Source organism: Nuphar pumila, chromosome 7 (assembly GCF_984573655.1).
Source record: "Nuphar pumila chromosome 7, dmNupPumi1.hap1.1, whole genome shotgun sequence".
In the NCBI taxonomy this organism is placed as follows: domain Eukaryota; kingdom Viridiplantae; phylum Streptophyta; class Magnoliopsida; order Nymphaeales; family Nymphaeaceae; genus Nuphar; species Nuphar pumila.
The window spans coordinates 24,278,815-24,293,088 of record NC_143255.1 but is presented as its reverse complement, the minus strand read 5'-3'; the positions used below and the strand labels follow the sequence as shown (position 1 = coordinate 24,293,088).

The 14,274-nt window shown below is 40.1% G+C and overlaps 1 long non-coding RNA gene across 1 annotated transcript; it reads right to left on the bottom strand.

The window, feature by feature from the left end:
- Positions 1–13,594: 13,594 nt before the first annotated feature.
- Positions 13,595–14,059, bottom strand: LOC149831557 (uncharacterized). The gene is made up of 2 exons (XR_016433297.1): positions 13,817–14,059; positions 13,595–13,717 (listed from the first exon to the last, which is right to left on the bottom strand). It is a non-coding gene; the product is annotated as an uncharacterized LOC149831557 (long non-coding RNA).
- Between the last annotated feature and the right edge of the window lie 215 nt (positions 14,060–14,274).

Sequence of the window (14,274 nt, the reverse complement as noted above, 5' to 3'; positions counted from 1 at the left end):
TCTGTCCTTATGCTTTCATTAAGAAGGATGGATACGTCGGTTTGATTAAGTTTCTAACCTGCTGGCCGTCTTAATTGAATGTTGATCATATTGCTCCAACCAATTCATACCTCTCTGTCTCTAATTGAAAAGGGTGTTGTGCATGTGTGGATGGAGGTGTTGGACATTTACCAATTTGGTTTGATAATAAAGATTGTTGGGTTTTTCTTCAATTGGTGCTCCTGGCACCATAGTCAATACACCAACTATGCAATTAAACATGAATTAAATTGCACTCATGAGATACAAATGATTCATTACTTTTATTTGAGAGTTATTTCTTATGCTTAATGCAGTGTACCTTCTTATGTTCCTTCTTCTTGTAAAAGAAACACTTTATATAATAACTTCTTTCTTATATTCCTTCTTTTTGTAGAAGAAACACTTTATAGAAGAACTTCCTTCGTATGTTCCTTCTTCGTGTACAAAAACAATTTATAGAAGAACTTTCTGCCTGAGATTTGACTTTCACTTGAGAGTTTAGACTCTCCTCAGAGGGTTTCTTCTTGAAAGAACCTTTCTTTGCCCTTGGCCTATGTTTTCCTTGATGAGAGACAATACGTGCGCTCAACACCCTCTCACCCTTAAGTCTTTCTTTCTCTTCAACATACTTGGTCAAGAGGTAATTAAAAGACCACTCATTATCTTTTTTGTAAGAGATCGATCTTAAATAGTCTGAATTCAATAGGCAATGAGGTCAAAATCATATAAAATAGTCTGAAATGACAAACTTTATGTCATTCAATTGAGATGCAATGTTATTTATCTCTAATATGTGTTGTCGTATGTGATTGTCACTAGAATATTTTATAGACACCAACCTAGATATCAATGTACTAGCCCTAGCCTTATTAGAATTGATGAAGTAAGCCTCAATGACTCAAGAATTTCTTTACTGTCCTGTAGTGAGGGATGATGTCTCTAATGTTCTTAGTCACTCCTGATTGCGAAAAAAATAAACTAAGTCTATTTGAGTGCTCTTACTTCTCAAAGGTAGCCTTTTATTTAGTTGTATTTTGCTCTATAAGAGTAGGAATTTTGTCAATTCTAAGAGTCACATCTAGGTCCATGTAACTAAGAGTGAATAATACTATTTTTTTCAATTCAAAAAATTAGATTTAAAACTATCAATGATCGAAGAACTTGGTATTGCAAGAAACAAAAGGAAAAAACCTTATAATTACTTAAATGAGACTCATGTTGAAAAGGCAAAAAATTGAGACCCTTTATTATTCACCTTTTTTGAAACATGCATAATTGGGCTATTATCATTTCACTTTAGTAGAAATTATAATAATCATAATTTCTTTGTCTCTTCAATTCATAAGGAATTGACTTCAATTGGTGAAACTAGTAGATCATGCAACCACAGGTAATTCTATACTATACCTTTAAGTATGAACATGCTTCATGGGTTGATATATATATATATATATATATATATATATACTATTACGTCTTGTATAAATTTGAGACACAGTGACCTACCTTTGAGTAGAATCATTATTTCATAAAGACATACAATCATAATATCGAATCATAATATGCTCCAAAGAATCCTCAATCAATACAACTCAGATCACTTTGGTGATTGCATTAGTCAGTTAATCAAAATATTTTACCACAAACATATTTTTATTATAGAGCATGCCCATGTACATATCATAATTCATGTATATTCATGACAAAACATGTATTATATTATCAAAAACATAAATTCATGCTTCAACTTATATGCATAAATAAATTTTGATAAAAACTCATTACATATGCCATGAATTTAGTCATATTCATAATCAAATATCATGTATAACTTAAATAGCATAAAATGCATGCATGCGACATGAAAAAAGTCATGCTTATATGATAATAAACACCTATAAAGCATGAGAAAATGATAAAAACATGCTCTTACAAGTAATACCTAGGGTCCCCATGCTGAAACCGATTAAAAAGTACTTCAAACCGGTCTAATACAGCCGTAAACTGGTTCAAAACATGTAAAAAAACCTATAAACCCCTAAAACCAAATCCCTTCACTGATTTAGAAAAAAAGATTTCTATATTTATGAACCGATGAAAAACTAATAGGAATCAGTCTAAAAGGGCTCTGAACCAGTCCTGAAATACCCTGTATCGATCATAGAAGCAGTTCAGTCCTTTTAAGGGTTTAAATAATATATGGACCTTATTTCAGACCTGATCTGATCCGGTCTGAATCCAGATCACGTTCCAATGGATCCCTAGTTAGATCTGGTTTAAACACGATCTAGATCCAAAACCCGATTCCAATTGGATCACAGGTTGGATCTTAGATCCAAACTAGATTCAAGTTGAATCCGGATCCTAAAACCCAATCTAGATCTAGGCCCGATACAAATAGGATTTGGGTTAGATCTAGATCCTAAAACCTGATCCAGATCCAAACCCAAACCTGATCCAAACAAGATCTAGGTCAGATCGAGAGCTTGGGTCTAGTACAGATAGAGTCAAACCCATACCTGAAACCCCAAACAGGTCTGAGTTGGGATTGGGTCCCTAGGACAAGGTCCAGACCCGATCCACCTGGTCCTTAATGGATTCAGGTCTGGATAAGGTCTGCCATAGGACGGTCATCGGCCGATCCATTCAAAACAGAGCATTCAGGACTAGATCGGGTTCCCCCTTGGGATGCGGATTTGATACCCGATCTGCCTGAATCGGGTCATATGGGGCCATCCCCTGAGTTAGGTTTCCTATAGTGGAAACCCGATGGCGCTCGATTTTAAACTGAACGCCTTCATTTTTCTCAAAAACCAAATGCCACATGTGCTTGGTTTCTAAAACCATGCCCCTCCCCATTCATTTTTCTCAAAAACCAAATGCCGAAATGTTGCCGACGACGACCATCCAGTGATGACCTCCCTCCGCAACGACTTGAGCAAAGGTAAGGAGGATGTTTTTTTTTTTGCAGTCGTCACCAATGGCCAACCACTGTAGTCGACGGTGATGGTCTGTCGACGACGACCAGTTGTCGTCGACCACCACCATCCGCCAACGACTGTAATGATGAAGGGCTGCAAGACAGGGATTTTTTTTTTTGCACACATCCTCCGCCCTCCACTGGCGATCGTCCATTGCAGCCGCCGGTGACCAGCCGACGTCGGCCATCGACATTCACCGACAGTTGCAGTGACTGTTGACTGTAAATCAAGGAACTCAGTTCTCTATTTCTGCAGTGACACCTTCTATCACCGGCAGTTTCTGGCGGCCAGTCCTGGATGTCGCTGGTGATGGCATCCCACCGCTGGCGTTGACCTACAAAAATAGAGAACCTACCGGCGACGTTCTGGGTTGGAGGAGGTTGTAAAAAATGGGGTTTCACCCCTGTCCTTGCTAAACCCCCCTGTTGCAGCCGGCCATACGACCGTCGACAACCAGCTGCCATCGACGTTGGTCGTTGCCAGACAGAAAATAGTCAGCAGCAAACTGGTTATGGTATTAAGCAATAGGGGGTCACTGCGGGGAAACAGAAGTTGGGGTCTCAAAAAAAAATGACGAAAATCAGGATTTCGGCATCGTGGCGACCATTGCCGCCTTTACGGGAGGGTAGCAACAGCTGCTAAACCGTAGGCGGTGGTGCGCCGGTCAACTCCTCCCTTGTCACCATCCTACTTCCCAAAAACTAAACGAGAGCTCGATGAAGGAGAGGTTCGTCGAAACAAATTCTGTCGAGTGCCGCAAGAACGATGTCACCCACACACGGTGCAAATGCGATGAATAGGCCCATAACCTAATGTTGGCATAAACCCCAATGTAAAAAACAAAGAAACACATGTCATTGAGCATTGATGCCGGTGTTAATTAGCGATGAAAATTTGCGATGAATTTTTTCCGTCGCAACTTTGCGACAGATTAACTAGAAAAAACTTTCTTCATGAATCCGTCGCTAAGTAGCAACGGATTAGCGATGAAAGTTGTTTCATCGCTAATCCGTCGCTAAGTTGCGACGGATTAACGACAATGATTTTTTCTTCGCTAATTCTCAATACAAGAAAAACATTTTAGCGAGGGATTTAGCGAGGGACTTTTTCGTCGCTTCGTCGCTAATTAGCGACGAAAAAATTCCCTCGCTGATTCCCTCACTAATTTTCGATTTAACAAAGCCCGAAATTTTCCCTCTCTCCCCGTTCGAAATTTAAATCGGCCACGCTCGATTTAAACCGACTTCTTCGGAGGACGGCGACGAGGCAGTTTCACGGAGGACGGCGACGCCGGAGGACGACGACGTCGGTGGACGCTGGAGGACGGCGATGCCGGAGGACGGCGACGCCGGAGGACGCCGTCTCACGGAAGATGCCATTTCACGGAGGACGGAGATGAGGCAGACGCAAAAGCGTTGGCCGGAACCTCATCTTTTGGCAGCTCGTTGGAGCCGAAGATGGCGGTGCCAGCAGCTGCAGTGGATGAGAAGAAGTGGTCGGCCTCTGGACTGTCAAGGAACGACAATATTGAAGACGAAATGTTGTCTTTCTCCTCTGCGATCGTCCTTCCGTCCGGGGTGAAGTCGGAGGGAGACTCAAACCACTTTAACCTCGAGGCATCGGTGCGGGAGGCCGGTTCACGGAGGATGGCGACGCCGGAGAGCATCGGTTCACGGAGGACGGCTACGTTGGAGAGCACTGGTTCTGTGCAATGCCTGTCGGGTGCGGTATAAGTCCGGCTTATTGCTGCCGGAATATCGCCTGACAGGGATCAATTTTTTTTTATTTTTTTTTTAAAATTTATCGACAGCTTAGCGACGGACATTATCCGTCGCTAATCTGTCGCAAATTAGCGACGAAATTAACGGCAGATAAGTTTTTTCGCTAATTAGCGAGCAAAAAATTGCGATGGTCTCTATCCATCGCTAATCCGTCGCTAAACTGTTTAGTGACGGCTTAGCGACGGATTAGCGATGGATATAGTCCGTCGCTAATCCACAATTTTCTTGTAGTGTTAGGCATTCTCCTCAACCTATCGACCGATGAGCCCCCGTCGTCAAGTTGATGGTGTGCAGGACCCTAAACTCAAATGAGAGAAAGAGAACACCTTGATTGCACTCATAAAGCAATCATGTAGGAGGAGATTTGGGCATTCATGTAGTGAACCCCACATGCCATATTGAATGTAAACCTTTTACATTCATGTAACCCCCCTCCTCACTAATACCCTTCATTAAGGGTCACTCAAAGATGGGATCCAATATGAAATATCCAACATGAGCCCAAGCCCCACATCATGTTGTTTAGATCGTTTAGCTCAATTATCACCCTTAGTGGGGTACAAATACCCGGATCTCTTCTGGGTCAGCAGAGGGACCAATGGAGTTGTACGGGACTTTTGGTAGGAAGAAGATTGGCATCTCAACCTTGGGCCAACCTTGACTCAAAATGCACAAATGCAACTACAGGAATTGCTGGAGATGCTTGTTGGTGTGCAACAGAAATAGTGGATGGCATCTGCTGGAAGCAGTATAAGGATGAGGAGTTCTCCATCGCTTCTTTCTACAGATCCAACTGCACACCATCGATGTAGTGGCTGCCGAATCAGGTGTTCATGGGAGGACTGCCACCACAAAGTTCAGCTTTTGATTGGCTCATGATTCACTAAAAAGTTAAAACATAACATAACCTAGAGAAAATGAGGTTCCAATTTGCAAGCCAATGCAGGTTGTGTGAAAGAGAAGAGGAAAGCATTGAGCACGTATTTAACAATTGTGGATGGTTCAGAAATATATTATATGTATTGGGGAGAGCCCCCCACCAGGTAGAGAGCAATCTTGTTTCCCATGCCACTTGTTTCTGAACTATCGGAAGAAAACATCAGGTGGCAAATGTGATTTCAAGTGGAGATGCTGGCTACTAATTGCATGGAGGCAAATTTGGATTCAGTTATCTTCGAAGGGGCCGCTTTGGATATTCAGCTGGTTCACAACAGGATATGTAGGGAGCTTCGTGGTTTAAAAAAGGCTAAGGCACATACTGATTAAAAGGGTGGGACAACTCATCACTCCCATGATCTTGTATTGTTTATCTGGTTTTATATTTATAATATAAATATTACTGCCTTTCTTCTCGAAACATAGTGTCGGTAGAAATGGGTCAAGCAGGCTTGATGAAGTTAGGGTCTGCATGTTTTGAGCAAGGCACCTAAGCTCAAAATGCAATCCGAGCAAGAGCAGGGCAAGTTATAACCCATTCTTGAGAGGACCAGGCTTGTGCAAGCTTTAAGACCACCGAACCAAATCTTAGATTATGTTTACAAAACTGACCTGCTCTTAATCTTGAAAAAAGGTTAGGCCAACTGGGTTTGGTATTTGTTTAGGTATCTTAAGAGTGCATTTAAATAAGACGTTAGTTAAAGGAATTAAAGAACAAATATTAATCTTCGTTAACAATTCTTAGAAAATAAAGACAACAAGAATACAAGTAATGTGTGAGTCCAGGCTCGACTTTAATCAAGCTTGCACTTGAAAGACGATCGGTTAACCTGTCCCATGTTGACCTCTAGGTTTGAAATCGAGGATTAATTAAGATGTTGGAAGTAAGGATGTAAGCAGGTTGGGTCTTTTCAGAACCCATTTTGAAACAAGCCTTAAAGTTAGACCCAAACATAACCCAATCTAACGAGGGTCCGGTATGAATGAAATTTGTAGACCCAATCTAATTCTAAAAATTATTTCTCAATTCCGATTAATCATTTCAAGTTGAAATAAAAACGAAAACTGACCATATTGTATGAGCAAATGACACGTTTCTTGAAATGCTCAGTTTTTGGAAATCCGCTCACGTCCAAATTTGCAAATGCTTAATTTTTTAGGACATTTTTACCCTTCACACTAATCAACTTTTTAAAGTTAGTGTGCTAACATGTGAATCTCCTTTAAGTAATGATTGTAAAGGAGGTGAAGAAATTCATATATATATATATATATATATATATATATATAGTACACCATTCACGAACTATCATTTGAGTCTCATTTAAGTAACTTATCGTCAAGGAGATCTGTGTGAAAAAATTGCATATATATAGTATGAAATTCGCAAGCTGCCATGCAAATCTCTTTTTAAGTAATTGATTATCAAGAAGGTTTACAAATGTGCGGAGAAATTTGTATATATATATATAGTATGCCATTTATGAGCTACCATGTGAATCTTCTTTAGACAACTAATTGTCAAGGAGGTCTACAAATGTGATGGAGATTACATAATACGACATTCGTGCACTACCATGCAAATCTCTTTTAAGTAACTATGCCAACATATTTGCGGATCTCCTTGATGATCAATTACTTAAAAGGAGATTCAAATGGTAGCTCACAAATGTCATACTATATATATATGAATTTTCTCACACATTTGCAAACCTCCTTAAGTTACTTAAAAGGAGATTGACATGATAACTTGCAAATGTGGGACTAGATATGTGTGAATATTTTCACATATTTGCATACATTATTAATGATCAGTTATTTAAAGAAGATTCACATGGTAGATCACAAATGTTGTACTATATATATGTGAATGTCCATACACATTTGCAGACCTCCTTAACGTTCAATTAAATAAATGAGATTAACATGGTAACTAGCGAATGTTGAACTATATATATGCGATTTTTTTTACACATCGACAAACCTCTTTAACAATTAATTATTTGAAGGAGATTCACATGGTAGCTCATAAATACCATACTATATATGTGTGAATATCCTTATATTTGCAAACTTCTTTTACGATTAATTACCTAAAAGAGATTTACATAGTAATTTCTGAATGTCATACTATATATACATATTTTTGCATACATTTCACTGCAAGAAAAATGCTAATTAATGACAAAAATTTGTGATGGATTTTTTTCGTCACAAATTTGCGATAGATTAGCGAGATAAAACTATCTGTCGCTAACATCTGAAATATTTGCAAAATTAGCGACAAAAATATCTTCCTCGCTAAATCTGTCGCTAATTAGAAATGGATTAACGAGAACATTTTTTTTGTCGCCAAAACACTACAAAAAATGTTAATTAGCGAAGGAATTTTTATGTCACTAATTAGCGACAGAATTAGCGAGAGAATTTTTTCGTCGCTAATCCGTCGCTAATTAGCGACGGAAAAATTCCCTTGCTAATTTTGTCGCTAATTTTTTATTTAAATCGTCCCATCTGGGGTGCGAAATTTTCCCTCCCCCCATCCCCTTTCGAAATTTAAACCGACTGAGATTTAAACCGTCCCACCTGGGGCCCGGTAAGTATTTTTTTCGAGCATGGTTTTTCATTTTTGGCCTAACGATTTCGTGGGGGTTATGGTTTCAGGTCGACAGACAAGCATTGCGGGCGTTGCAGAGGATACAGAGGTGGGTGAGGTCGCCTAACTGGGACGGAATGGGACCAGAGAGGCGGTTGGAGTTGAGGAGGAGGATCTAGAGGGAGGCCAAGCGGCCGAGTTGAGAAGGGATGGAGAGCTGAGGTCGAGGAGGTGGAGGGAGGGGAGGTCGCCGAGTTTGGGGGGGGGGGGGGGATCGATGGTGCCAGAGAGGTTGGTGGCAGAGAGGTTGAGGAGCTGGAGGGAGGTGAGGGAGGAGAGCAGTGGGGGGAGGGTGGAGTTGAGGAAGGTGGAGGGGATGCTGAGTGAGGTGACGGGGCCGTTGGGGGAGCAGGTGATGCCCTGCCAGGAGCATGGGGTTGGCTGGGAAGGGTTTCAGGAGGTGAGGATGGGGTCAGAGAGCTGGGCCGTTGGGAGGAGGGAGAGGAGGGCGTGACTGTCAGAAGAGAGGGAGGTGGTGGTGGTGGGCCGACGGTCCTCTGCAAAAAAATTGCTCCTTATTGAAGAACGCATCGTCAGGGAGTAAAATTTTTTTTTTTTTTTAAATTTAGCAACGGATAGTATCCATCGCTAATTTAAAATAGCGAAGGACTCACGATAGATCATGTCCGTCGCTAATCCAACGCAAATTAGCAACGAAAGTAGCGACGGATAATTTTTGTCGCTACTTAGCATCGAAAATTCTGCAATGAAATCTATCCATCTCCAATCCAACGTTAATCCATCGCTAAACTGTTTAGCGACGGATTTAGGTCGTCGTTAATCCACAGGTTTCTTGTAGTGTTTGCAAAGCAAAAAACATTGATGGACACATGTTGGGCATGCTCAACCTGCGTCGGATGCCCAACACGTCTGACGATTAGGTGCTACTATATATATAATGATGTGTTGGAGCGCAACCACTGGTGAAACACTGCCACCCAACATCTTTTTCCCGTAAAAATGTTGTTTAGCATCAAAAACAACAAAAAAGGTCCTTTAGGTGGTTAATTTTGACCACCATTAAAGGTCCCAGCAAAAAAATGGACCTTTAACTGCGCTGAAAACTAACGCTAAAGCAATTTTTTTAAAATAAAGCGTGCATCCCCTGGGGGGCTTTAGTGGTAGCTTGTGCCGCCAGCTAAATGCCCACTTTTATGTGATTTTGATGTTGAACAACTGTTTTGCACGGAAAAGATGCTGAGCGTCAGCAGTGTTTCACTCGCAGCTGCACACCCAAGTGTTGTGCAACTACCATTATATATATATATATATATATATATATATATATATATATATATATATATATATATATATATATATATATATATATATATATATATATATAATGTGTGTGTGCACACCCAAACTTGGATTTCTCGCTCCGCCCCTATTTACAATACCTAAGATGTAACCCGTTTTTTTTTATGGGTCTACATTTTGAATTTGATCGAACTCATGAATTTACTAAAATTGGGTCGGGTTGTGTATAATCGATTTGGGTTATCAGGTTCAGATATGTATGCACGACTTAGTTGCACGAGTCCAGGTTGGGTGCAATATGATTGCACAAATATTTGTGCATTAAGCACATGGCCCCACAACTGACAGGCCGTGTCCCCAAGATGAAGGGTGATCAGGTGCTTAATGCACAAGTATTTGTGCAATCATATTGCACCTGATCTTTAAACTAGTTGCACCCCTAGTTGAAAGTTGCAATCCCAACTAAAAATAATAATTTTATAGAATCCATTTGGGTTAAAGTTAAGCAAATAAATAGTATGGAGAACACAGGATGTGATTTAGCAAACAGGTTTGCTACAGTCCACTGGGGCATACGCGGATAAGCGGTTGGCAGCTATCCCCTACACTCCTTTAGAGAGAGAGAAAGGGCTTAAAGCAGATCCTTGATGTAACCCAACCCTTATAGGAAAATTGGTTGTCACCCCTCCACAAGTGCGGACATTGGTTACTACTCCTTCATACATATCTTTAATTGTACTAATGTACTTGAGAGAAACACCTTTCTTCATCATTGTCCACCAGAGAACGTCCCTAGGTACTCTATTGTATGCCTTCTCCAAATCAATAAAAAACATATGCAAATCTTTGTTCCTCTCTCTATATCTCTCAATATTGATTCATATTCATAGGGTATGACTAAGTTTTTATGTTGGTTGTCACTGGCCTACCGCAACCCTCCTCCTTTATCCGGGATTGGGACCGGCAGTGTATAACTAAATAGTTATACACAGGCGGAGTTATTTTGGGTTTTACGTCAATGATACAAAATGAGTTAAATTCTTAAATACAAATCCACAGTGGACGATCCAGATTATATTGCCATAAATCTCTCTCTCTCTCTCTCTCTCTCTCTCTCTCTCTCTCTCTCTCTCATCGGCACATCTAACCTCGTACATGAGACCAAATTACATGATTCATTTAGTAGTGGTCTGCTTTTGGATCTTCCAATTCTAATGCATAAACCCACTTTTTAAAAAATCCGCAACTTACATCTCACCAAAATTTTATGATCTAAAAAGATATATATATATTTATTGTAAGAACAGAATCCAATGTCGATCTTTGTCAATTTGGTCATGTTAAACATATCTACGTTATCAGATTAAGCCAAAACAACTTGCACTTTTAATTTTTCAGGACAACTGCATGTGTGGTGTGTGCATGCACGTGCACGTGTGAAACCAATTCCTAACCGTCCGTTCTAATGCTACGGCCCTTACTAGGGGTGGACATGGGGCTGGCCTGGCCTGGCCCAGGCCCATTTAGAGATCGGCCCACCCGGTTTAAATTGCGGCCAGACCCGAAGATGGCTTAGACCATTTACTAACAGACCGGGTTCTTAATAGGCTCGGGTCTGAAGAGCCGCCCCTGACCCAGCCTATTGGCCCAATGGGCCAATGTAAAGCGGGCCAGCCTGGCCCAAACACATTTGTCGGTTATTTTTTTAATAAAATTAATTAATTAATTGTTATAATATTACTGCAACTAATTTGGTAAAAGAAATAATTAACAAGTTCTCATGTGCCCAACTAATTATCTTTCTAGTTTTTATAAAATTAATGCAATTAATTAAGTAAATAGTAATAGTTACACTACAAGAAAATCATGGATTAGCGATGGACGATATCCACTGCTAATCCATCGCTAATCCGTCACTAAACTGTTTAGCGACGAATTGACAACGGATTAGCGATGGATATCGTCCATCACAAATTTTTGCTCGCTAATTAGCGACAAAACTTATCTGTCGTTACTTTCGTCGCTAATTTATCTTAAATTTTCGTCGCTAATTAGCGATGAAGTGTGGTTAGACCTTCATGAGAAATTTTCTTAAAGTATTGCTCCCCATATTTATCAAATACAATATGCCATTGTGCATCTCTGCCAAGACTCAATGCCAGTTGCTACATATTTCTCTAAACCGAAAGGATTCTAGGGTGATCTATCATCCTACAACCCACTACCAGCATGCACGTGTGGTGTGTTTAAGCAACTGAAAGAACAACAAGAGCGTGAAAGGGTGTTCCAATTCTTTATGGGCCTTAACGATTTCTACTACACCGTTAGAGGGCAAATTCTTCTGAAAGACCCGCTGCCTTCGGTTGCAAAAAATGATGCTCTTGTGATTGTAGATGAGCATAGTAGGGAAGCTCGATGTGGTGCCGGCAGCAGCCTCTAGGAAATCAACTATCTTTTCTCATGCTAAAAACACTGATTTCAAAGTGAATGCGGTTCAGCTTAACATAAGCAACAAAAATATGGGTGCTCGGCGTGGACGATCCATATGTTCACATTGTGGCATTCCTGGCCACATAAAGTACAAGTACTACAAATTGCATGGGTACCCACGAAGTCATCACTTGCATAAATCAAGAGCAATTAGTTCCTCACCAGCCACAAAACAGTTTTCACGGCCACCAACTGTTTAAGTGGCACTATTCATGGTATCTCTATCGTATGCAATGAACACATGTATCCACTGGCAGAGTGGACCCTGAAAAACGCTGGGTAAGATTAGCAATTTCATTCAGCATTTACGTCCACCACTTGTGGTGGGGTTTGTGGTTGTAAACGCTGGGTGAGACAAAATTCATTTAGTGGCGCTTTCGGATCTCATATCTACTTATCAGATTAAGCAAAACAACAACTTGCACTTATTAATTTTTCAGGTCAAACGCGTGTGTGGGGTGTGCGTGTGAAACCCATTCCTAACAGTCCATTCTAATGTTACGGGCCTTACCTACAAAGACGGCTAGCAGAAGGCCTTGAACGACCCAGTCCATGTCTGAGTCTGACCCAAAATTATTCATAATACAACTATACCTGGATCTGACTGAACCCATTAAACTATATCATGATCAAGAGATCTTCGAAATCAAGAGACATTCATTTGCTTCATTACCGAATGTACTGTGAAAATTAAAGATTTTGTGTGAATTTGAGTCTCTATGGGTGTTTTGAAAAATGAGTCTGGGCCAGGTCAAGCATTTTAGAGCCTTGCTTGTGCAATCTGATCAGCCTGTCACTCGGTCTAGTTCGGGATTCATCTCTGGTCGGTATTCCAGATCCTCATTTTTTGTACTGTATTCATGATTGTCATGTACATTTTGAAGTTGGTTTCATCCTTACCTCATTGGATATTATTCCAATCTGGACTTGGATTTGGACCCCTTCAAAGGGAAAGTAGCTTAGCTTGGATGAAGGTGTGGAAAACCTATTCACTCACCAGCATTTTAGGAATGTGGTTTCCCTTCTTCTATCTTATGATCTTATTATCCTTTTATTAAATTTTTTCCTTCGCTCAAGAGAGAGAGAGAGAGAGAGAGAGAGAGAGAGAGAGTACCATCAAAGGGAAGGTTCGGTTCAGAAATCAATATCTAAAGAGCTGGACCAACCATACAACATTTGATTTGTCAAATTAATAGGTAATTATGAATAGTGAAACAAGTTTGTATTATGAATCCAGTACATGATTATAGAGAAACAAATTTCCAAAATAATTTTAATTTATTACAATGTATTGGCACTTACAAGGTTGTTGTAACACAACCATGACATTGTATAGCAAGCCAATTTATTCAGTTACGGTCGGCATGTTATTACATAGAAACGTCCCGTTTACCCTATACCGGGGACCTGAATAACTGTCCCATCCCTCTTGCTAACCCAAACCCATACCCTTTTGCAGTCAATATTAAGAATTACGCTTGAGCCTTCTTTAACAATAAAGGCCTTCACATTAGGGTTCTCCCTCTCAATGGTGGTTGCTGCAATTTGCCCATACACACCTACCAATTCTGGCCAAGAGCTCTTACCTGCACCTGAATTGTTTCATCTCCCTCGCATTAGCATCACATGGTCCAGCAGAAAAGCAGCAAAACAATGAAATAATACAATTGCTAGTTACTGTAAATCCATACAACTGCATTGAAATTGGGGCAGTCCAAATCTGCCCCACAAAGACCCCAGACTTGCTGAAATGACCCAATCAAGATCTAGGCAGGGCGGGCAGCTCTAGGATAGATGTTTGATATAGAGGGCTCCTTGTATTACGTCTTCTAGGAATTGATTACTCATCAATTCTTTTCATGTTGTAATTCTTCCTATCATGATATTAAATATATTATTCTGTTCTTTAAAAAAAAAATCAATATATTTAAAAAAGAAAGCTATGCCGATATAGAAACGTATGCGTACATGACTTGCCGGGTTCGAGAAAGTTTTAAAAATATATTGCAACACGTTTGTGTGTGTGTGTCTATATATATATATATATATATCAAACATAACAAAATGTTATTTTTCTGAAAGAATAAAGTGGCTTTTTTTCTAAACAAAGAAGGGTAATAAAATGTTTTACTAATGTAATTCTTGATTT